Source organism: Falco cherrug, chromosome 3 (assembly GCF_023634085.1).
Source record: "Falco cherrug isolate bFalChe1 chromosome 3, bFalChe1.pri, whole genome shotgun sequence".
Taxonomy (NCBI): domain Eukaryota; kingdom Metazoa; phylum Chordata; class Aves; order Falconiformes; family Falconidae; genus Falco; species Falco cherrug.
The window spans coordinates 95,485,628-95,511,933 of NC_073699.1; positions in this window are offsets into that span (position 1 = coordinate 95,485,628).

Genomic DNA, 26,306 nt, shown 5'->3' on the forward strand with positions numbered 1-26,306 from the left:
AAAAAGGCAAGAAAACCCTTTAAAACTTAAGTAGCTATTACAACAACAGAGCCTAAACCACTCAGGGTGAAGATTCTATAATTTCCACTCTTTACACATACTAGGTGCAATCAAACAACTTGAAGCAATAACACAGGGGGAAATATGTTTTACATAACTTGACTTCCAAATAGTGATTATCCCTTCAAGGCTATTTGTTTTCCCAAGAATCCTGCTGATTCTAGGCTCTGTGTTAAACCTGCTTCAGATGATAACCTAGCTAAACTCTTGCTTCGGTTCCATTAACCAAATTATGGATGCTATGAATGAGCTGGAATTATGGGTTTCTTCTGCATGCAGAAACGTCACCTTAAACAGACCAGCAGTCTGACACTGACACCAAGTCAGTAGTTCCACAAGATCACAAAAGATGAGGTGGAACCCCAGTAGCTGAAGATCAGTAGCAGAAACCTTGTTGACTTCAGCACAGCCAAGCTGTCACCTCTAATACTTGTGAGTAATTCTGCTAATTGGCTGTCTGTGACCTAAGGTCCTAAAACCTATGCTGTTTTATGGTGCTTCATGGTGGTTGTGGGTTTGGTCGTGTTCCATCTGCACCCCCACCCCCCGCCCCCCCAAGATTTCATTTGATGGTTTTGAAAATATGAGGTAGCGATGGGTTCTGTTCTGAACTAGGTGACAAAATAAATGGGGAATATGATTTTTATTCTATAATTCATCATCTAAGGAGATCTGAAACCATCTAAGAGGATTTGAAGTCATGAGATCCTAGAAAGCTGTCAAGAATCTAGTCCCTGTCTAATGTGTAATCCCAAGGGAAATCACATTCACATTTCATGCGAATTGCTGCTGTCTTTGGGCTAGCAGGGAGTAGGTGTTTCTAGGAGAAGAAACATCTCAGTTTTACTGGGAAACTGTTCACTTTGCTTGTAGGGCTGTCACTGCAAAGCGACTTGGGTTCTTAGTGCGAGCATCAACAACCCTTACTGAGCCTGAATGAAAGATGCTCCTTGTCTGGCTCTCCTTTTGTTGGGAGTCCAAATCCCTCTTTAACTGGGTTTCCTAAGCCTATCTTGCATTGAATTTATGATGTTTGAAGGAAGTTGTTTTGGAAAGAAACTCACAGTGCTTATTAGCTCCTGGAAGCTGCAGATCTCTTTGGCAGCTCTGATTTAGGTATGAGGGTTTTTTTGTAGTCGCTGTTCGTTTTGCTCTCTCCCTCTTGCTAGTTCTACGATGGAAACTGATTCCACCATAGCTCCAGCTCACCCTGTCTCTGTGAAATAGATGAATCTACAGATGGATAATGTTCAATTTGTGGTAGAGGTAAAGCAGGCTTGGTTTACCAGACTGCCCTATACAGAAAACTTTCTTGCTATGCATGATTTTGATGGTATTTTAACATGAAGAAGTAGCCATACTTATTACACTTACAGCAGTACAGCAGTTGCATGATGATAGTGTAAATCTTGTTTCCGTGGGGCAACTAGTTATGATGACTCCCCCCCCACCGTTATCCCCTGGTGGACAGTGTTTTATCAGCTGACCATTCTTTTGTGTGGCAAGTTATAGAAACAACATGGGAGGAGGAACCAAAGAATTACCGATTTGTTACTGTTTGAGGCAGCAGAACAGTAAAGCAGTGGTTTACAAATATCGTCAGGGAAAAGGTCCAAATGAGAATCTGTTAATTGCTAGATTTCAAGATTCAGGCATTGTGTGAGTAAAAGAGGTCATAGATTTTGTTAGAAGTGTTGTGGGGTTTTATATACTTTATGTGATCAGAAAAGAGAAATAAATGGCATGTGTATCAAATAACAAATATTAGAAACTTTTACCATACCCATTTTAAGGAGTATATTATTTGAAAGTTGTTTGTGCAAATTATTTTAATATTTGCAAGGGTGACAGCCATATATGAAGAAAATAATGAATATTTCATAAGTATATTGTTAATATAAACAAGCGTTTTGTTTATATTAACATGCTGTGTTGGTACTAAGATGTCACTGTAGTTTTCGCTTTCAATATTGACAATCTATTCCCTTTTATTAGAATAATTTTGTGTTTCATAATAGGGAGTTCTGGATAAATAAAAAATTTCTAGAGATGTTAAATGTTTTCTTCCTCACAGTTTAAAACCCAAAAGGTGTTTCTTACAGTCATTTAAGAATCGCTATTGGATTCACTTCCCACTGCAAAAGCTGTAGAATATCCATCTTGTAGCAGTGGCCTAGATATAATTCATTAGAGTAGCTCTGCAGCAAGGAAGAAACCTTAAGGAGTCAAAGAATCGTAATTCACTCCTTCTGCAATACAAATGGCCTGCCAGGTGATTTAAGGACTCACAACTGTATAGTTCAGCTTGGTCAGGGTAGTAAGGTAAAACCCACACTTCGGCATGTTTGCTGGCATTTGCCATCACTGACTTTGTAAGTGGTTTTGGATATACTTATTATTTTGTAACAAGTTGTGTATACACCTTTATTGTACCAAAATACCTTTGACTTCCCCAAAAGTTTGTCTTGATAAAAGATTGAATAAATCGGTCTCCTATGCTACTTTGCCTGTTAGTAAAACTGATAATGTATTTGTGTCCTTCATGGGTGAATTTATTAATTTGTAAGTTAAGCACTGAAACATTTTGAAATACACATGTGGGAAATACTAATGTCTAAATGTAACTGCGACTTTACCTCTCATCCAGCTTCTATGAGAGGTAGAGCTGAGGGACTAGAATAAGAAGGAAAAGCTGTTTGTGGTCAGATATATGTACAGCAGTTAAAAGGTTCATTCTACTTAATGGAATTTTATTTCTTAGTCGAAACTTGTTTATGCTTAGTATAATAATTAGTAATAGCTTGATACAAGCTAGTTATTGGGACTGTGCTCATGAAAGCGATAAAATCAATAAGGGACTGTTTTCTGTTGTGCGTACAGACATCCAGTTGTGAGTGAGCATTGAGATGGATGTCCTTGAGATGGTTGTAAGCATCCCTGACTTGCATATTTTTGTAAGTATCTGGAACAGTGGGGAGGAAAATTTTCTAATGACCCAGTTTGTGGGGCATTGCCAGTATGTCAGTCTATTAGTTTTATGGTTTGTCACTCTGTTTTCTGCAAATGTAATATGTACTTCCATATCCTTTTGAAGTATTACTGGAGGTTTTTCAAAAGGTTGAATAATCTGCGGAGGTATTCAGAGAGATGTCATACAATCTTTTTAAAGCCACAAATGCATGCACAACTCTGAACTGTAGGATGAAGTCATAATAGGATGTTTTGGTTTGGTTTGTTGTTGTTGTTGTTGTGGGTTTTGTTCTTTGTTTGTTTGGGTTTTTTTTCTGGGGGGGAGGGAAGTATACCTTAGTAGATTGAGTACTTTATTGCCTTTCCAGACAATATTGGCACTCAGCACCCAAGTACTGAGTGCTTAAGAGAGCAGTGGGTCTTCCTTTTTGTTCATTCCAGCTACAATGCAGACTCGAGGAAAGAGATGGAAACTTTACACTCTTTCCCCAGATTCCACAAAGTGACATTTGATGCTTAGTGCACGATTCCCTCCCCCTGGTCTCTTTCATCTGTCTGTTTCTTGAGACAGAATTACTAAGAAGAGAGTTTTGTGTCAGGAAGGTCAAGGTATTGAACTTTAAGGGGTATCAATTGCAATTGGATGGCAGCCCAGTAGGAAGATCTCTTAATGGGATGGAATAAGAAACTTACTTTTTAGTCTGCTTAAAGGTAATGCTTTAAAATGTGTGCTCCGAGGAATCAGTCTTTGATTTAGAATATTTTGTCTCCTGCTTTTCTGAACATGCAGGCCTTAGATCTCTCTATGATTAAACTATTTTTAGCAGATGAGAATTCCTCTGAATTTGATTACAGTTTCTTTTGCATTTAACCCTGTCTCAGCTGAAGAGGGGTACAACTGGTCATTTTTCTTCTGTTAGCTTTTTGGTGTGTTTGCTGGATCTGTGTTACTTTCTCATTTTTTCATCTTTATTTCATACTTACTGGCAGCTAGAAATTACCTCTGAAAGTCAGAAGCATGGAAATGGTCCTCATTCCCCTGATTAGCCAGGCTGGGTAATTGTTGAAGCAGAAACCCATCAGTCACAGCAGAACTGACTGATGGAACAAAATGTGGGACAGTTGATCTCTTGAAAGGAAAAAAGCAAGTTTTCTTATGAAAACTTTCTCCATTGTTTTCTTCTCTCGTAGATGTTCATGGTCCATATTTTGGTTTCACCTTTGATTGTTCTATGATTGTGTGGACACTCATTGAAAGGGATTAAATTTGTAGAAGATGCACTTGTGGATAAAAATAAATTCTGAGAAACAATTAAAAATTATAAAAAAAAATCTCTGCAGGCTAATATTCTCTTATAGAAGGTCATCTGTTCTATAGAACCTCTATAGAAGGTTCATCTAAAATACCCAAAAGCTCCCAAATAAAAAGAAGCTTAGGTGAAGTGAAGCTAGTAAATTTTGACGAAATATAATACATGTAAAAAATAATCTTTAGACAAGGACTGATTTGTATTTTGTATATAACCAAGCTGGTTAATTGAGGCTGACATCCCACTGTCCCAAGGAAAGATGGACAGCTCAGCAGTAGATGTGTCTTCTATTGCTTAACTCTAGACTTTACTGCACAGTCACCCTTTAATGCATAAATCTCATGGGGTGAAGATATCATTGATGCCTTTCTATGTCAGGAAATAAAAACTGTTAAGGAAAAAGAGCAACACTGGCATAAGAATAAATGAGTATAAACCAGCCATAAATTCATTTGGATGGAAATTAGAAGGAAATTTCTGTTCTTTTTGGGAAATGAGGTTCTGGAACATCTCTCTGATGGGAAGGATGTGAGTGGGGGAAAAAAAAACAACCAAAAAACCCCATCCAAAATCAAAGCCCTCTAACTACTTTAATGACTGAACGTTAAACATTTATGATTGCATTAATGTAATGCCCATGCCTGGCCTTCAGTTTTCTGGCTTAGCAGCTGGAGCTGGCATTGGCCTTGGTAGTGTAGAAGATGCTGTCCAGTCCAGTGCTCCTACAACTCATTCCAGTGAAATCATGGAAACTGTTAGCATTTGCTGGATTGCCACGTTGTCAGCAAGAGGGAAGCAATGTACAGCAATTAGAAGGTGCTCTATTGAAAAATAGCTGTGTAGATTGAATGATAAAAATAAATGAAATAAATTTTCCTATTTCAAGCCTTACAAATTACAGGGTAGGGTTTTTTCTCCACTTTTCTCCCCAGAACTTGGAATATTATGGGGGGAGGGAAAGGGGGGGAACCCATACCCTGAAGCTGTGACCTGCATATGTGTGTGAGTGTTAATACAGTACAAAGATATCAGACATGAAATGGTGATTATCTTCTTAACATCTATTCATTTAAAGGAATACAAAATGCTGTAATTTGAGTGGCAGCTTTTATCCATGAAGCATTATTCTCTCCCCTAAGCTTTGATTAGATATATCATGTGCCATTAGATTCCACTACATTACATTTAATTTCTCTTCCACAAAGTAATAATGCCATACATTAAAGTTAAACCTTAAAACCGTTAAAGAGAAGATACATTAACCCGCATTAAGAGTGTATTTAGCTAGCCATAAAGCTTTTCTCTCCCCTTAAGATAAATACTCAAACACTTAAACAAGCACAATAGTTATGCTAAAACAAAGGGATTCCTGTAATTGACTGCATCTTCTTTTATTATTTTTTTTTTTCTTATTGAATGCTGGACTTGACACGTTTATACTGTAAAGAAAGTCTCTTGCTATAGGAAAACAGAGAAATTTAAAGCACACCCCTGTCATCTGACAATTCCCAGGAACCCCTCTGCTGCTCTTAAGTCTTTTTCTCTTTGGCCAACTGCCAAAATCCCCTTTAAGCCAAGTTTGATCCGAAGTCCGTTGAAGTCAGTGGAGATTTTCAGTGCCTTCAATGGGTTGAACAGGCTATTGAAAAAAGCTGAAGGCTGACATCTCATTTACTTTGGGGATGCTGTTATCTTATTTATGTAGGTTAAGAGTAATTATAGGTAACATAGTGGGACAAACCCTGCAATCCTTAGATAATTCCTATTTAGGCTGAACTGTTCAAGTCATGGATAAAGATGGAAGTATTCTACTTTGTGGTTTAATTAGCAACAATAACCAAAGGCATAGATCTTTAATTTCTCATTAGCTATTGGTTTGTTACACAAGGTAAGAAGCAGACATGGGGGAAATGTGTGTGTGTGTTTGTTTTGTTAAATGTTTGTCCTCAGGAAGGGGTGTTCGGAGGATTATGGCATTCATTTCCTTGCCTAATGAGGTTTTATGCCACACCCTTAAGGACTTTTCTGGAGTGTCTGTAGGAAAGGATCATAACAACAACAGCCAGTAGCCTAATTTTCCTTTCTTTCCCCCTTGAGGCAGCTGGTACTCTTTTTCTAATAATACTTATTTCATTGCTTATCCAGTTTTCTCTCCTGCCACTGGGTTGGCACACTGAAGCTGGTGTCAAGCCTGTTGTTGCCCTCGCTGCTCTTTTGACAGGAGGGAAGGTAAGAAGAGGACACCCAATGGTCCTGAGTTAGGATGGACAGGAAAGGCTGTCCTTTATTTCCACTCCTGAAGCAGTGCCCTTTTCCCAAGTTCCCAAGTCAGTCCAGTGGTCCCTCACTATGAATGGAAAATTCACAGAACTCTTTTATTTTCAAAAAAAGGAAAAGAAGTGTGTGTGTGTAATCTGTGAAGGAAATACCCTGACAATTTGCCTTTTTGCAAAAAAAAAAAAAAAAAAAGAAAAGGTTTATAATGGAGAACTTTTGATCAGATTGTAGCTAAAATTCTGGTTTCTCCTAAATCATTTTTACCTGCTCTACTTGTGACCGCACCCACTTTAACAGTTTTGGATTGATAGTCTTAATAAACTATGCTGTCTGCTGTAGCTTGTCAGCAAGTAAAATCAGGTTTATGTGATTTTATTGTATTTTAAAAACCTACATATTTGAACCTGTCCTACCAGCAGCTCAGAACCTTTTCAAAAGCCCTCAGAGACTTGTCTATGATCAACTGATTCTGTTCTTCCATTTAGAAACATCATCCTTTAATTGCACAGAAGTATCTGAAAAGAGTTGCTCAATTTGATGCTGGCTTTCTACAAGAAAGAGTCTTCAGAAGTTTCTCAGAATTTAAAACATAACTTTTTAGTCTTCTATGTTTATTTATTCTCTGCTGTAGATGATGAATACCACTGTTTTTGTCACAAAAATCTGTATCAAAGACTTAAATTGTGAGGATACAGGTAAATGCAGATTTCCAGGGGGATTCCTGATTGTCTTTGCTTCTGAAAGTGAGATGTAACAATGTTGATACGTGTATACATACAGTAAGAAAAAATAGGAAAAAGCTGCTATCTTTTAAACTGTAGCTCTTCATATTCAGTGGCTGTGGTTAAAATGGCATTTTTTGATGCTTATCAGCTGATGTATTACAGTACATTACTACAGCCAGGCTAAAAAGGGCAAAGATACCACAAAGTATTTTTCCAATAAGGCCCTTGGCAAAAGGGTACAGGTTGTTGATGGGTAAAAGTATTTAACATTTTGTGAATTGCTTTCGCATTGTCTAGTGATGACTTTGTGGTATTTTTAGGCGTTCACTCTTTTATGATTGCCACAGTTGCAGTAATGTCCATAGGAGAGAATGATTTTAACAAAGCCAGTGTCAGTAGCAGCTGGAAAAATGTTGCTTAGATAGGTATTATATTGTTGCTTAGATAAAAGTGTTGCATAGATAATGCACTATATCACTTCTGCTGTATCATGACTGCTCACAGTATTGTGCAGTGTAGCACTAGGATTTGTGATTTGATGACTTCAGCGAGGATGATTGCCATCAGTATAACTGTGGAAAGCTACTGTCACCAAAAAATGGTATCTGTCTTCCTCAACAGGAGATTGTCCCCAAGAATTAGCTACTCAGTACTGGTTTTGTGGACCTTCCAAATCAAATACGGAGTCTTGATCCTAATTTTTGAGGACTACCAAGTTCCCTGAGGAAAAACCTCCCTATAGTATGGCTCTATATATTTCCATAAGCAGCTGTAATTTGAAGAGAATTACTGGCTAAAAGTTAGAGTTTTCCAAGGTGTTTTAGAAGTAATTTACACTTAGAGTTTGTATGGATTAACTAAACACTTAACACTGGTGTGATGAAGGAACTCAACATATCTGTATTACTTGTTAGATTACTGTAAGATTTAACAGCATTAATCGCATGTTCAACAATATGTGGTGGTGTTGGCTCTGCAGAAATATTTTACCAGTTGTAGAAATGCTCGTCTCTGAATGTAATTTGTGCCTTGTATGGATAATATTCCAGTGGAAAAAGAGGGAGGTGACAGGATTTTGGCCAGCCTTAGACCTGCTCCTGAGCAACATAAACCAAATCATAGAAGGTGATATTTGTTGTGCTTAGGGTAAGTGTGTTAGACTGCTGTGGCGCGAGACCTATGTATTTACTTTGTTTTAAATTTGTGCTTTGGCTTTTTGTGTAGAGGAGGTATCAGGAGCAAGTACAGCCAAAGTTTATCAGAGTAGACTTGTCAATATCAGCCAGTTGATACAGCATTGAGTTGGAGTGGTGAATGAAGGAGTCATGTTTTCCCTGTCTTTTAGCATATAAAGGAATATTGTTTGGTGGTGTTCAGCATATATTCCTCAAGAGGATATATGGCTCCAGTGAGCTCATTAGGGTACTTTATTACAGTATGTGTAACAAACTAAAAACTTTTTTTAAAAAAAAAGCTGATTTATATCTACTGTGCCCATCAGTGTGTTGCTGCTACAGTTTTAGGAAATTTTCCGTTGTTGAACAATTACCAGGATGAATCCTCTTCTTTTTGGGAGTGAACCTGTAGAGAGGAAGCTGCCATTATCTAGTCTGACCTTACTCAGAAAAGTTTCTGTGGCACTGGGGTAAAATCCAAGACTATTTGCTACTGACAGAACTGTGCTGATGGATATCGGAACAAGTAGTTTTTTATCCAAACCAGCACATTCATAGAAGGCTTTTTAGAGTAGGAAGGTGTGATTCTGGTGGAGAAAAAAATGGAAAAAAACCCAACCAAACAAACCACAAACCACCCTACTGTAATAGAAACTCTTTCCTTTGGCTGGTACCATTTTATCTTGAAGGATGACAAAGAGAATTGTAAACCTAACCACAAAGTATACAGGGAGATTACTTCGCACATCATTGAAATATATCCTGTCTCTGGGGCAAAAACTAGTAGTGGTTTAAGAGCATACAGTGATGCTGTACAGGAATTTCTTTTTGATACAGTTCCAGCTTCTAGATGTAATTTCCCACTATCAAATTCAGTGATGCTGATGAATCTAATGTTGCTGTTCTTATTTGAAATGTGCCAGAAGGCTCTTTGATAATCCAAAATATTCTGGGATCTTGACTGTATCATAAAATTATAGGAATCTTTCTTCAGTGAGAGTAATTTCTGTAGAGTTCAGTGGGGCTAGGTGGATATAGATAAGCCATATTGGCCTGTGACATCTGTGCCAGTACTGTAGGAGATTACTTTGCCTCTCTGTAACTGCACAGATAATTCAAATCAGCAAGTGCTTAATTGGTGATGATTTCTTTGCAGCAAGAGAGTGTTCTTAAGATGGCTACTTACTGATTCACTCAGTTGTGAAGAAAGAAGTCGGCACAAAGTAATATAGCTGTGATTTTGGTGGTTTATAGATGTTGAACTGGGGAAGGTTGTGGTGTTTGATGGGGTGTGGGTTAGAATGAGGGGTTAGAGTTCTCCAGGACCCAGCCTGCGTTTGGTGTACAGTGATATGGGTAGTAAAAGACAAAAAGCTGTAAGAGAGAAAATAAAAAGATCTGTCATGACCTGTAATAAAAAATGAATCCCACAAGAATTTTGGAATATTCACTTAATACATTCCATGTGTTGTAACTATGACAAACCTTTCTGAGCCATGAGCTAGCATTCCTAAGTAATTCCCCAAATTGGACTAACTGGCAGGGATAATTTTTTTTTAAGTCAACATAACCGTATTTATAATGTTTGACAAACTAACTGTAGTTCACTTCAGACTGTTGTATCTGGTTTCTTACGGTATGTTTCACCAGTTCACTTGATAGCTCTGTTGCACAAAACTAGCCAAATCTAATTTACATACTGGAGGCTCTGTGGTCAACTGGAATTATCTCTTTGCCTTCTAATTCTGTGAACCTGGATTCACATGTGATGAGAGTTCAATAGAATAATGTGTTTGGTGGTCTCAATTACCAGCATGTCACCAGAAGAAATTTGTCCATATTAGACAGACTACCCAGATTTGGCAGAGTCCAGGCCAATTCGCATCCTCTGATCCAGAGAAGTCAAGTAGTGGAAGAAAATGGCATGAGTTCAAACTGGATTAGCTTTGCTCTGGGTATCTAATGTTCACAACTGGTTCTTGTATAGTAGACGTGGCAGGCTTCATTGATCTTGACAATGGACAGTTGTTGAAATGGTTTAATATGCATGCCACACAGATTCTTTTTCCATCTTCTAGATTTACTAAATTTCCATCTCTGTAGCTGCTTTGATTGTGTTTTTTAAGCTATTTACAGAGCATATTCTGTCCAAGTTCTGCATCAAGACATAATTGCTGTACACCAGACAGTAGAATGAATTTACTTTCTTGAAGGTCTGTCATTTGGTCTGTTTGGCTGATTTTCTTCAATTGTCTCAGTGACAGTAGAGCTTTTACCCTGTACTGGTGACAGTACCCAGTGACCATTATACCAGTGGCTGTAGAGCCTGTAACTATGTACCCCTACTATCACCCTTCCTCTGAGAGTGTGTAGACATGGAATGGAAGAAGCACAGAAAAATTTAGATTAGAAGGTATCTCTGGAGGTCGACCAGTCTTGCTCCCTGCTCAACGTTGCTCAGCTTGCCCTGTTTGAGGTTGGATAAGGATGTTCAGACACTTACACAAGGATCTGTAAATCCTCAAAGGTGGAAAGTTGTCTGCCTCTCTGGGCAGCTGTTCCAGTGCTTAGCCATGCTTATTGTGAGGAATTTTTTTCTCATGGCCAATTGGAATTTTCCTTGTTGCTTTTTGTAACTGTTGCTTTTTGAATCTCATTGTGCTTTCATTGAAGGAGACTGCTTCTGCCCCTCAGCACGCTTCTGGAAAGTCACAACCAGTTAGCCTCTGCTCCTTTTCTTTATCTCCTTGCTCCTCCCATTCTTTTGAAAACCAGTGCTAGAGGGATGATTAGCAGGTCTTTTAGGCGTGGCCTGAGACTTTCCTACTGTCCGATTTTCTTCTGGAGGGGAAAAAATAGCAGACTCAAAATTGTCTTGGTGTTTTCACTCTTTTCAGGGGATTTCTTTAGACAAAGGATGCAAAATTCCCTATCTTGTGCTTGTCCCTCATCAAAATTATTCAAGAGATGGAGTGCACTAGAAAATGCCTTTAGGAAATCTTCAAAGGCGAACAAAACCATGAGCCAAATCCCATCTGCTGGGCAGCTCAAGGTAAAGGAGGCAGCTTCGCTTTGTTGGGGTGAGAGGGAATCTGGAGCCAGTATCTCTTCGGCACCAGGGCAAATCTTACACTAAAGTTTATGAAAGTCTTCCACTTAAGAAAAAATTTCAAAGTAACACAGAAACTGCTTGGATGTTCTTTTATATATTCAGAGTAAACTTTGATTTGTAATGCAATTAAAATGCTTTTGTATGTAAGTGTAATCATAAAAAACTGTAGCAATTTGAGATAGTTTTTTTTAATACTCCTCTAAGCTGTGGGAGAGAGTCTTTTCCTGTATGTGATTGTTGATATAATCAGACACAGAATCATATTATGAGATCAGCAGCAGATTATCATGCACAGAGATTCCATTAATGCTCTGGAAGGAGTGCTGTCTTCTGCCAAAGTGTCATGGTTCAAGACCAGATGACAGTGTAGAGGCTACGTGGATTTGGATACCAACACACGATGATCACAGATGGATGTAATTTTACAATTTACAAAATGTCGCTGGATTTTTTGGCTTTTTGGGGGGAGAGATGCTGTGTAATCCAGGAGAAAAGGTGGGTGTATTGGTGGGGAGGCTCTGTACAGGACCTCCCAGGTTGGGCAGCTGGGTGTAATGGTTCCAGCCATGCTGTGTGTAGCCTTCCTGCAGTGCAGGACTATGGAACTCCTGGGTTCTCCTCCCTTCCCAGAGGCTGGTGAGATAGTCCTGGTCAAGGCTGTAGGTTGTTCCCTGGCCACACACACACACACACACACGCCCCCAGAGGCATTCTGGGGAGTACTTGGGAACTCTGGTTACAGCTGTACTCCTAGGTGTCCATAGAGGACTGAGTAGAGAATACCTCACTGCTGAGTAGTCTGCATAAACTGTGCACTTGTTTCCCGAGCTAACTGTTGCCATTGGTGGCACGCACAGCTTGCTTGTTCCAGCCACTTTTGCACTTCTTGATGATCAATGGGCTCTTTGCACAGTTTGGCTTTCTGTTTTCTTGAGCACACCAAAATGGTTTGGTTGTTTGGGACAGGTGGGTGGTTATATTTAATCTACTTCTGTTACCAAAAAGTAGCTTAAAATTGACAGATTTATGCCGAGCCATGCTAACTATGCCTAACTCATGCTAGCTGCTACATAAAGTCGTCACATTCATTAGCTGATACAGCCCATGTCTGATCTCAGAACTCTGACGTGGCTGTCCTTTTCTCTAGAACGATGAGGATACTTGCCCTAGTAGTATTTCTCACATTAGTATTTCTGCATGCAATACAGTGGGCAAATGTTTCTGACTGTGTTGGACAAAAAAAATTCCAGATGAAAGTGAGTGGACATCATCTGTTCACAAAGTGCATGTTATCTGGACCAGCTGTCATCTGAAGAATATATCAAGAGGGCAAAGAACGCAAATAATAACTGAAGTTATATGAAAGAATATTGTAGTTAAAAGGAAGCAAAAGGAAAAAAAAAGAAAAGAAACCCAACAAACCACAAACAACACCAAACCCAGAGAAAACATAAAAAACAAAACCAAAAAATCCACAGCCAGCAAACACCCTGAAAAATAAACCCACTCCCAGGCCAAACTGGGAACACTGAAAATTACAGAAGAGTCCCCAAACAGAGATTGGAGCCCTGCAGTAGTGGCCTCAGTATGGTAAACTAAATCATCTGTACAAGCTGGTTCCAATAAACCATTCAATGTGATAAAGGGGTGCTATTATATTACAAAGCCCAGAAGGCTCTGGTACTTCCACTATCATGAACTGAATAGGTTAAAAGTATTTTAATGCAACTGGCATAGCTTTCTGCAGTGAAAACAGAGCTACAGGCAGAAAAAATATCCCTTTATTAACGTATACAGTAGGTCACCAGGACAAATTAGAAGGATGTAATCTGGTTTGTTCCGATCATTCAACACTGTGAAAACAGTTTAAGAAACTATGTAAAAGCAGCTGGGAAGCAAATAAGTTTTATAAGAAGTCTTGTAATAAAAAGTTTCTCTTGAAAAATGAATTGCGTGTTGTAGTTGAAAGGCGGCCTCTCAAGATGCAGTCACGTTTTCTACTGCAGGCAAAGTTAACTCAGAACCAGCCTCTGAAGAGAAGACTCCTTGCCACCTTGCAGTCACTGTTTTATTCTTTCCTTCCTGGCTTTGGTACTAGTGGTGTGACAGAAGAGACAGTTGCCTGTGAACAATAAATCCCATTTTGAAACATCCGCTGTTCTTGGATTTCTGTATTGCCTCTGTGGTCATCTGACATTCAGTAAAATAGGATAAAGACAAAACAAAGTCTGTGAGCCAAATGCCAGAATCCTTACTCAGACTCTGTTCCCGGCTTGTTGATGAAAAACGTGCGAGAATGGGCTGCAAGGGAGAGGAAATCGCTGTGAATTTCAATTCCTCACAGTTTCCTCTTGAATTCTCTGGTCAGAATGTTTTTTAAATCCCAGGAACCTCAGGCTTTAAAATTTGAAATGCATATTTTAGAGGATCTGAAGGCATCAAACAGTCAAATATGCATGATGCAGCATTTGATGATAGCTCTGCAGCAGCATAGTTCTGCTGAATTTGCCTAATAGTGGTTGTGTGTGGTGTATGTCGAGGGGGACAGCTGGGACGGGCAAGTTTCTTGTGAGTGTGGCTTCAGTGGATGGGGTGACACAGGTTCTTTGAAGAAGGATCAGCAGGGCATGATTTGTCCCCCAGTCTACGTGGGCAAAAATTCCAGTGGGCCAAAACCCTTGAACCCGTCATTGGTTTTTTTTGATGGTAATTTATGCAAACCAGATGAACTGAGAGAAGGAAGGAGCTGCATAGACAGGCTGTCTTGTTCATATCAGGTGTCTGTGGGGGACGAGGTCCCCTCACCAGTAAAGCCTTCTGAATTTTTGGTGTGTCAGTGGTTGAAGTCACAGGGTGCTTGGAAGGAAAGACTGTGAAGACAAGCGAGGGAAACACTCTGCTGAGATAATGCTTTCCATGCAAAGGGGAGCCCTGAGTTCCTACAGCTGGGCTGTCAGTGCAGCCTTCTTTTTGTGGTGGTCTAGATTCTCAGTAGGTTTAAATAGACACAACCCCTCCAAAAGCCCACCCAGCCTTGGCTAGCTACCTTGGTTGAGGATCTAGCCTTTAAATGCCATGAGGCTTTGTGGAGTACCTGTGGTTTTGGGCAGGTCTTCAGGAAATTAAAATCGGTGAAGCTCAACACATCTCTAGGGAGTTGCTCCAGCAGACATAGGCTGCACATTTAGCTCTCAGATTTTACTCTGACTCACAGTATCAAAGCCATAAATAGAGCCCTAAGTCCATTGTTGTGTCAGTTATATATGCCCACATTCAGACATCACCGGTCTCCATCACAAATCTCCCAACACAATCATGGCAATTAGTTATTTCATGATTAACATGAGAAAATATGACATACTGCGAGCTAAGTCCTCCACCCCTCCTTCCCACAAACCCTTGATCCTGCGGTATTTGAGAAAGAAAAACGAATTCAAGTATTAAGCAAAACTTCTTGTCACAACAAATACGGAATAAAAAAATGATTTGAAATACTCAGTATCATTTACGATGTAATCTCCTGGCAATAGAAAGCTGGCAATGTGCTACAGTCATGCTTTCAATTACATTACTAAGTAATCACACATTAAAGTCTAATGGCAAATGATTCTTTATTCCCAGGGTGCCCTGTCCAATTGTTTTCTAAATTGGTTTCAGGAATAAGGATGCAAGCATGACTGCAAAAATATTATTTATGGTTTGGAAGTCATCTTTTGTATCCTTTTTTTTTTTTTCTTTTTTTTCCCCCGTGTGCTTTCTGGCAGATATTTCAGAATGTACTTTATTATTTCTAGGTTCATGTTTTAGTTTGACAGTTAAGAAATGCTTAAACCTCATGATAAACTTGGTTGGATTGATAGATAGAGTTGTCAGATTTCTACTGCCACCAAATACGTTGCTTGTCCCATAGGAAATTAATATTCTCTGAGGAAAGACCTGTGCCAGAATTCAGTATTTTTGGCCTTTCTTGTGCACTTGCATCTCCCCTTCTCAGTGCCTGCAGCAACTGGTGTACAGTAAAGAGAAGGTACAGCCTTCGTGTCTTGACAATACTAGTCTTCAAATATGACAAAATGTAAGACTTATGGTCCTTCTCTTTATAAAACAAACAAACAAAAAAGAATAGAAAGAAATTAAATGAACTCTCAAGAATGGAGAACCTCAAAGTGCAAGGTAATTCTTGGAGCTTTAGGAAGGTAAGAATTCAAATTGTGAGGGAAATTCGTGCCAAATGTTTGAAGTTGCCTTTACATTGCACTTTGCACTTTGGAAAAGTATATTTATACAGCTCTCTCTTTTTCAATGTTGCTGTGTTTAAACATCTTGGATGTCTTTAATCTCATGTAAGTGTTTAATGAACAGGGTTTATACATTCAACTGCATTTTTGTATAGTGCAGAAAACCAAAACACTTCATAAAGTCTAATTGATCAAGCCATCACACATTAAGTTCATCTCAAGGATGCTGTATCTGTGCTGGTTACTTGAATACTACTTGAGTGCCACTCAGGTACAAAGAAGGAAGAAATGTAAAGCAGGCTTGTGTGAAGAGTATATGCTATAAAAAGATTGGGGGTGGGGGCGGGGGAAGAGGTTATAGTTGCATAGGTCTGCAGACCCAGGCGAAGCAGCCAACACCATAAGCAGCAGCCATCTGCCCTGCCCATCAGAGCATTCTATGCTCCATTCCTGAGTGTAGAACTTAGGTCCTGAAACATCTAGATAGTTTGGACAGTCCAAATCTGAGTCTCTCTGTTTCCCTCTTGACACCACTCCTAATTATGGGAAACTTCCCCATGGTCTGCAATACTTTCAGAGAAATAAAGCTTTATGCTGATATTAAGATTATTATTAATATTAAAGTGTATACCTATAGAGAAAGAAAAATACGTTCAGAACTTACTTGTATACTTGTATTATGCAGAAAGGTATTTAACAAACAATTACTGTTTGGTTAGCATGTGTGGAGCAAACTTACAAGGGCAACGTACATTTCTGTTGGCTCCTGCTGCTCCCCGGGTTTCTGCCTCCTGTCTTCCTTGTACGCCCTGTGCCTTGTGTTTTGTTGTGTGATGTGGAGATATTGTGAAACTGATTTTTTTTTTTTAGTTTCATTCTTCCTTTGCTTTCATACCAAGTGTGTCATCTGGTGGAATAACACTGCTACCGGATACATAGACCCAGCAGGAGCCCAGTGTGAGCACCGCCAAGCTGCCCCAGAGCCCAGTATGAGCCCTGCAAGGTTTGATGAATTCTAAATGTTAATTAAGTCAGATGGCTAGTTTTAGTTAAGACCATAAGTGGGTCTGATCCCTGTGAGATTTTGCTATAGTGAAAATGCAAGTACTAGAAATTACATTACCGTAATGACTTTTACGGGGTCTATATGCTGAGACTGGTAACTGAGCTAGTGAAGGAGGTTGCTTGCTGTGGAGGAGGTGTATTATGAAGACAGCATGAGACCACAGTAAAGACAATGTTTAACACAGAAGTGGAATTTATATTAGTGGTGGTGTGGTAGATGGATCTGGTTGTTTGATTTGACAACCTCAGTCTCTGCTTTGTTTTGCAACACTTGATACTGTGAATGTCAGTGCAGACCACCCCAGAGATATCCGAAGGAAGCCACCAGTCAGTTCTGGGAGAAGGATTTATCTCGATGGTGTTTTTTAATGATATTAGATATTACCTGACGATTAAATGAGGTTGTTTTTCAGAAGGGGCCTGGTACTGCCCCTTAGCTCTCAAATCTGCAAATAGTTTCAGTCATTTGAAAAAAACTGTCATGTTTGGGACCCACACCAGGACAACAATGGCCTTACCCCCTGCCATGTTGTGCAAGGAGATGTCTTGCATCCAACTTGTGAATTGCACAATGTGGACTTTGAATGAGACTCTTACCCAGACCTTTGGCCAAAGTCCTGAATTAAGCTTAATAGACCTAGGGAGGATTGTGACTCAGCGTGAGGAGTAGATATTCTGAAATTTTCCTGCATTATTTACTTGACTGGTTTGCTTTCAACGTAAAATTCTATAGGTACCATGGATTTTTCTTATGTGCTGAAGCACTTATTTTAAGGGTAATGCTGTAAATAGTAAACAAGTATATGAATCATTTCTTTGTGTTCCTCTCTCTGTATCTGGTAAGTGCTCCTGAGAGACTTCAGCATGAAAGTGCCTTGTATTCAACTATACTTAGGAAGGAAGTCCAGAGTATCTGCTTCATGCATTTATTGGGTCACTTCTGGACCTGAAACAAGATCAACTGAGGTCAAACCCTAAGTCCGAAAGAATAAAGTGTATAAAAAAGGCGATTGCTGCAAGTGTTCTTTAAAGAAATGATTTTGTTGTGAGACTTTAACCATATCTGCCTCTTCTAGTAAAAGAAGAGGGAGCAGAGAAGAAAATTAGGTTGGAAGTGTTCCAAATACTCTAAGCATAATTTGCTGATGTTTGGTTTGTGCTACAAATGTTCAGAAATTAATTAGAAAACTGTCCAAATTCCCTGAGAGTACGCTGACATGTCTTTTACCAAAGGTTGTTGCAAACACTAGGAAATGGTTCTGGTATAGAGTGTGTGCAGTATGTGCTGAGTACTTACTGTTATGTTGCTTTAAAAGGTTTCCAGGTCTTATAATAATCTAGCCTTTTTGTGCTAGGTGGTATACAAAGAGAGTGGGCGACAAGGGAATGAGGAAATGTGGGCAAAAAAGGTGTATGCAGGATGCCTTTATTCCCGTTTTATACTGTAGGATTGAAGACAGAGTAAGGTTTGCCCTGACTGAGCAGAGTGCTTTCAGCATCTGCCTAACATAAGCATCTAATTCCTCTCTTGTGAATGTGTACGTTAGTATCTAACTGAATTAAGAGTTTGGTGGCTCATATAAAATCACATTTCATGTCTATGACACAGGCAGCAATGAACCCCAAATCTCCTGAATCCGAATTCTGTCGTTTAGCAGCAGTGTCAGCCTAACTTTAAATACGAATCCATTACCATCTATTGAAGATTATAGAGCATTCGTATGTTATCCTCCCTCTCTCTCAAGTTCTGGAGAGTTTGGCAAGCTTTAACCTTCTTAAATTTAACATCAGGGGGTCTTTAAACCTTTTTATTTTCAGTTATTGTCTGTGGGGGTGTGAGCAAGGTATGATCCAGTTCCAGTACAAAACCAGTGTGATTAGGGTCGATCTGGACAGGTGGCTGTGTTTTGCAACTCAGTTCAGGTTAATAATTTAACCTCATTGCTGCAGAAATGCTTTGAGTCACAGAACTTGAGTCAGTTTGGACTACAGGGATGTTTTTCATGGGTGTTTGGGAGGTATGAATTTACAAGTTTCACATTAGAATACCTATCAACATTTGTTCTTCCAGCCTAAGCAGTTCCTAATTCTTCCTTTTGGTTTTTATTTGAAGAATTGAGATTTCTTTTTGGATTGCATTCAGAGATGTTAAGGCTTTGATTTGGCTTCATTATGTATAGTTTTCTTTTATTGATTTTGTGCTATTATGACTTCTAAAGTCATTTAAAGAAATACCAATACAACACATTAAGATGGAATATGTTTGAGATTTAAAATTATTTTTGCTGTTATTGTGGGATAGATTATTATTTTTTTTTAATTTCCATGAAGGAATTTTGAGAGGAAAGTCACAGCAAATGAACGTACCTGTGATCTTGGAATAAAACAACCTTATGATGGGCCTTGACCTCAGTAGATTGTGGACTAGTCTCTCTATGCATCTTGTATTTTGGATTATAGGATTCTTCTTGCGATTATTGTGTACTGTACTTGAAGTAAGTGAGATACTCTTATGTTCAGTAATTTTGGATTTCAGCTCCATAAAGATTAACATCTATGGCATTGAGAAATGGTAAAAGCCTCCAGGGATATTTCAGATATAAGGAAGTGCAGTGAGCCTGTCTATATAACTGATCACACCTTGACTTAGAAGCTTATTCTGAAATCAATGACACACAACTACACACACAACATCAGGGGAAGTCTTCAGATGAGGGTATAAAGTATAAGCAATGTTCAAAATCATAAATGCATGATCCTTTCTTCAACTGAAACCCCAGTTATGGAATAATAAATTATTTTGTTTCTTTTAACTTAAGGAACATGACCAAAGATAACTAGAAATTGATTCAGTTCAGTTGTTTCCAAGGGATCAAATAACTTACTTCCATAGACTTGCAATTTAAGCCTATGGATAGGGGAGCTACCTGGTGAACACACGCTTTTACATGAAACGTAAGCTGTTATCAAACTTGGGGGGTTTGTGGTCTCAAAATTCTCATTAACAAATTCTGCTCCTTTCTAAATTCAGTTCAGTACATCTTCCTTTGTATTCCTGTTCTCCAGATTGTGAGTTGAAGTATTACAAAAAAGAAGGGGAGGGGGGAAAGACTGTTTAGTCCTGTTTTAGAGGAAACTCTGAAGCCTTGAAAAGAGACTGATGTTTGTAGGTGTCTATTCCAGTTTTGGAGCCCAGACACTGAGGATATGCATTCAGATTTCTGAATTGAACTGAATTTTCTGGAAGTTTACCTTTTACAGCTGCAGACAACAATAAATGTATTCATCTAACGTGCATATATATTTATGTACAAACATTCTGATGAAGCCATAACAAAGAATTGTGTACTGGAAATGCAAAGGATGGCAAGGAATAGCAACACCTGAAATGGTTCATCAGAGGGTCTGAAAGTGCTTTCCTAGTAGCAGGAAAGTTAATTATTCCTAGAAATGCCCTTTATGATAAAGCTTTTCATTTAAAAAATATTAAAAGCTGGAAAGTGCTTATGACCATTTTTAACTTATTCCTAAATTCTTCCCAAATGCATTTGAGCTAATTCTTAGTTGTAAACATGTGCTAAAGTTATATGGGCATGAATATATGATTAATTTTTAAGGGCCCTTGCTGAATAGGTTTGCTTTTCTGATTCAGGCTCTGGCTGTGGAAAACCATGACCCATTTTTATTCTACAGTGAATATCAAAGTCTCTTAAGTTCAACAGAAACTATTGCCTTTTTTTCATTAATGAGGACTAGCTCTTTCATTTAGGTTCTGATTCTGCTCTCTGCTTACATATTGCTGTAAATCTGGAGTAACTTGAGCAAGCTACAACATTAGATCATTCACATTTATAAAACTATAAAAAAGGATTATGCTGACTTCATCATACATACTGTATCTTCTCCTTGATGTATGTAAGCTGGATTAATTGATTAAATACTGTATGTTTATACCTAGGGATTGAAGTAGTTATCATGCTTTTGTAGTAACCAGTTCCTCTTCTTGCTGATTCTTTTACTTTATACAATAAAAGAAATTCAAAGTAAAAACCAATGACTGTATATCCTGTGCATTAAGGTTGCCATTTGGTGCTCTAATTAAAAAATTCTGCCAATTAGTAACATCATTTCATCCAGAGTTTGTATGGTGACCACTAAAAAGGCATTGTCCTAAAGCCTGAAGGCAGAGATCGTGTTCAGAAACAATCCCTTCTGTTTGTGAATGAGTATATTGTTCATTCTTAGGAAAGCTACCAAAGATGCTTGCTGCTGACGTTTACATTCCTGTCGAGCTGTATGAAAATATTCAGCATAATTGCATCCCACGCAGGCAGGCCTCTCAGCATCCTGGAGTCCAAACGTATGAAACAGCCTGTCTTGGACCACATGGAGGGAGGAAAAGGGTGCAGGTGTCTTGTCTGGGCATACAGTGACCACAGATATGCCTGATGGTGTGACAAGAGGGAGACCTTCCCCTTGGGACGTACCCAGGTGATATGACAGAGGGGGAGCTGTGCTGGAACTGTTTGGGAATCTTGGGATGCAGGAGTGTTCTTGAGGGCAAGTCTCTGCTGTGTGGCACTTCTGTGTCTCTTGCACATAGGACTCTGGGCAGCCAGGGAAGGTGACTAGCAGGTGTATGATCATCAAAATCTGGTGCCATGGTATCCAGGGGGAGGCAGAGATGCTGTTCTACCAATATGTGAAATACTGGCATTGTGGTGAGGCAAAAAGAATAAGAGTACTTGAGATGTGATGCTCGCTGTTTTTTAAGCCTGGGAGCAGCCTTCATTCATTTGTTTCTTCAGAAGTGTGGCATTCTGTCCTTTTGCAGAAAAACAGCTTAGGACCCATTTGTACTCTGTCAAGGCCCTTAGTGCACTAGTAGGACTTAATGGCCCTGACCAACCTCATCTGGGGTTTCAAGCTATACCCTCTACCTACCCATGGGCTCTGGAGGTCTATTTAAACTGAGTCCTGCATCTTCAGTTCCTGCCCGAGCTATGTTGTAGGTGTGCCTGTCCCCAGCTCACTTACAGCTATGCCTGTGCCTGGCCAAGGGCCCCTTTGATCTGGACAGTGACCCACGGACTGACTTCTTGGCTTGACCTTGGGGTCTGCTTTGTCACCATGGACCTTCCCAGTGACCACTGGGTTGTGTCTAGCCCTGGCTGTTTCCAATGGACCCTATCCTGACTTGTGGATTGACTTCATGGGTTGACCTAGGACCTGCCTCTTCACCTCAAACATGCCTGATGATCTCTTTGTTGAGTCTGGCCACCAACCCTGGGCCTGCCCTGCTTGCCTTGCTTGAGGACAATGGGATATGTGACCTGTCTGGTGAAGCCCTGCTAGCTATGTTATCACCCTCCACTCCTGGCCCTTCATGCCTCAGGGCCAGGAGCTTGCAGCTTCCTGACACTGCTTCTGCTCTTCATCAGGTCTCTCTTGTGTGGATGCAGTGATCTGGAAAGGTGCTATATAACACCAAGCTGAAGCTTACTTGCCTTCTTGTAATGTTTTTGGTTATAGGATTTGAATGAAGAGAAGTAGGAAAAAATATGCTATTGGGGAAGAAACTGGCAAATCCCAGCCTGTACGTTCATACCTCTTCTTGAAGTACAGGTGCATCCTTTGGTGAATGCAACATACACAGCTGTTACTCATTTCTATCATAGCAAGAGCTTCTCCCATTTTATTTTTATACGTAGTCTCTAAATTGGCATGTGGAGGTCCATGAGTCCCTTCAGTGACCTTTGAGAAGGTGGAGGTGCCTCAGCTAAGTGCCCCAAGTTAGACAAGTGAGTCTGGTTTTAAGCACTGTGTGTCATCAGCCACTGCATATTTGAAACATCATATGAAATGGATAGGCAGATTCTAAAAATCCATTTTTAAAATAATTTCAGTTCTGTCCACATGTTTTTGTGCACAAACCACCCAGCTGTATTTAAGAGTTGGCTGAAAACCTGGCATAAATGGGTTGGCTTACAGTGACTGCTGCTCCCATTTTGTATTTTGGGTGGATGTTTGCAGCACAGGAAAATCAGGCTACAGATGTCTGAGTTCCTGTGAGTGCACGTGACAGAGGAAACTAGATGTTTGAAGTGTTTCCAGTGGAATAAAAAGTCACTGCAAGATGTAGATGCAACAGGGGTTTTACCCACTGATCAAAAGCTTTGCCTAGAGTTGTCCATAGTTGTGAAAGTGACAAATCGTTATTAATAGCTTTGCATCTGTGCATCCTGTAAAATGCTGTAATGCCACTTTACATAATTGAACTGGAATGTTATCTCAAATTCATCTTCACACTGCTCTTACTAAACAACATAGATATAATTTTGGTATCCTCACAGTGTTCAGATTGCATAGGGCGTGTTTGGAATTTCTCTCCTAAATCATGTTGGTTTTTTTCTGTTTATATTGTAACTTATCCGCAAATTTCTTTTGAAATAGTCTTCCCAAATAGCCTATCAAAGTCATACCTTTAGGTATTCAGTCCATAGTGAAACTCTGTGTTAAATCCTAAAAGCACTGTATACGATGTTACCATACTCATGATAGTAGATTTTTCATTAGAAGTCTACAGAAGTAGAACATTGTATTGGACATTGCATTTAACAGAGTTAATTAGTGTACAATGGTTATTTAATATGTTAATCAAGTTTTAATCATGATAAAATAGACTAAGCTTGCCATTATTCTGCCATTATAAAAGTGTAATTGAAATGGATGGGAAAAAAAAATACAGTACATTCTTGTCAGTGTCTTAAAAACTCTGAGCACAGAAGCACTGCAGTACTCAGACGCACATTTCAAGTTCAGTCATATTTTATCAAAGTAGATTTAATTCAGTTGGTGTTTTATGTGAAAACCAAGAGACATCCACTTGACAGAAACAACTTCAGGACAGAGTTCTGCAAACGTGTTACCTCTTTTAGCTTGATTTCCTAGGGGGGATGCTAATGCGGTCATGATGTCTGTCTCTGACCATGTTTATCTGTTTTTCTGGACATCCTCATGAAGTCCAAACTCTTGGAAAACTTCAGCCAGATTTGCCAGTGGAATAGCAGTTCTGAAGGAATGAAGTATCCACAAGCTTCAGAAAAGTATGGAAGAAGAGAGAGCTGTTACTGGTAGCTGTGCTGATGAGGTGGCGGCAAGCTGAGCTCGTGCGTTACTTTTGGGAATCTGTGGAAGAGAGAGGTGTCATGAACACGCTACAGAGTTCTTTTGGGTTTCATTAGGCATTAGAGGAATCCAACAACAAGTGCAAGTTCATAGGCATCCAGGCCCTCTTAGTTTTACTCAGTTACAGAAAAAGTCTAAATTTGCAGCAGAGATAGGTGGTGGTGTGGCTTTAATCTTGATACCTTCATTATGCAGACCAGCAGATTTGCATGCAACAATCTGTCTTCAGCTATCACTTGGCTTATCTGCTAAAGGAAATCCATGCGAGGATATCTCACGCTTCGAGGTCCAGTTAGAGTACGCCAAGGATGCATACCTGGGAACCAGGCCATGGGGAGCAAAGGGAGAGGATCTCCAGTTTAGACACAGCCACAGGGCATCAATATTTCATGAAGGAGGGAGAGGATGCCTTCTTCCTTAGGTGTGTGGTAGCCCAGTTGTACCAGCAGCCACAGTCTATAAGTAACAGTAACAATTATAAATTTGTGATTAAAATCAATTATTTTCATTTCCCTCTAGCTTTCAGGGCAGTCTTCAGAGTTCATGGTTTTGGTCTATCTGCAACCAAGGGGTTATCAATATTTTAACTATCTTTTAAAATAATTGAGTCTGGTGCATTCATGACTTCAGGGCTGAATCTCTAAGAAATGTTTAAAAAAAGTACCTGGTCTTGTGGTGTTCCAGATAACATTGTAATATTTGGAAGCACAGATAACTTTATTGATTTCAGATCTTTAACTAGTGTAAATGAGTAAATCAGATTGGTTGCAACTATTTAGAGGCCTGACTTTGCATTTTGTGTGTAAACCAAAATCTTGGCCATTTCCAAGGGGTGCCATGCTTTCATTTATCTGTGAATGCTGTTAGTATCTGCATACTGTCAGTTTGGTGCCTAATTGCATCTTCAGAAATATTGTTCTTCTAAGATTGTGAAACTCACTCTTTTTTTTCCTAACTGTATTTCTACAAGCTGTGGACTGGATTTTTTTTTACATACTACTGAAAACAACGCTGTGGATAAATCATACCAATCTAAATTTTAGAACTGGTGTATACTTTCATGCAGACCTTTCTTCTAGCAGGCTTTCAGGAGTACATTGTAGGAACGGTTACAGTACTGTATCTTTTAGCAAAGAAGATTTAGTCAGGTTTAGTGAGGCCATGTGTGCTGTCTGCCTGTTTCCTGGCTGATCCCTTTTGATGCAAGTTGTGGTTTGGATTATTTTCTATATTTAATTTTGTTAAGGATCAGTTAAACAAGCAGAGTTGTTCATAATTCTGAGATTAAAATAATCACTGCTAATTTTTACAATGCCCTTTTTATAGGAGAAGCAAAGATTTCAGATGCAGGGTCCAGCTTGACCTAATAGTGACCAAAGCAAGCACCTGAGCCAAATCGAGTTCTGACAGAAGTAGGGGTGCAAATTACGTGAACACCTTTCTTTTAGTAGTCAGGAGCCTTTTCTTGGAACACTTAGTGGCGACACTGGAGAGCCCCATATTCTTGTTTCCTTCTCCTCTGCAGCTCTGGCACCCAGGGGAGGTGAGCTGAAGAAGAAGCCAGGAAGAAGCAGCCCTTCGCCTGCAGTGGTGCTGAGCAGCCAGAGCAGGAGCTCAGCCCCAGGCAGACCGCATCATCCACTGATGAAGCATGTATTGCAATGATGTTGTCTGGGTAAAGTTACAGCAAGTTTGGACCTTGAAAAGTAGCTGATGTGCAATATTCCCTTTATACCACTCGTTTTGAGCCTGTTGTCTACAGGAATTAAGGGTTACTTCTGAGGATCCCTGTTTCCCATGCCAGAATCAGCACTGCCCATATAACACTTTACTATTCTGCAACTTGAAAATGTTTGCTTGCTGATTTCTGCAGTGCAAAGAAGTTGGTGAAATTCTAAGTGAAGATGTAGTAATGTATATTGCCCAAACGTTTTATGGAACCTTAAGTACAAAGATGTTGTTTAGCAAACTGAAATACAGGGTCATTTCAGATGATCAGGAAAATTAACAGTATATAGGGGTATCCAGTTAAATGTTGGCAAAATAGTACTTGCATTTTCTGATGTATACTTTTCCCTCTACTGAAGCTGTCAGAAGAAGAAAATGTAATTCATAAATTTAGTTTATAAATTCATTTGTTCCCTGTTCTTTTCCTGGATAAAGTTATTCTTGTTCTCCAGGTTTCA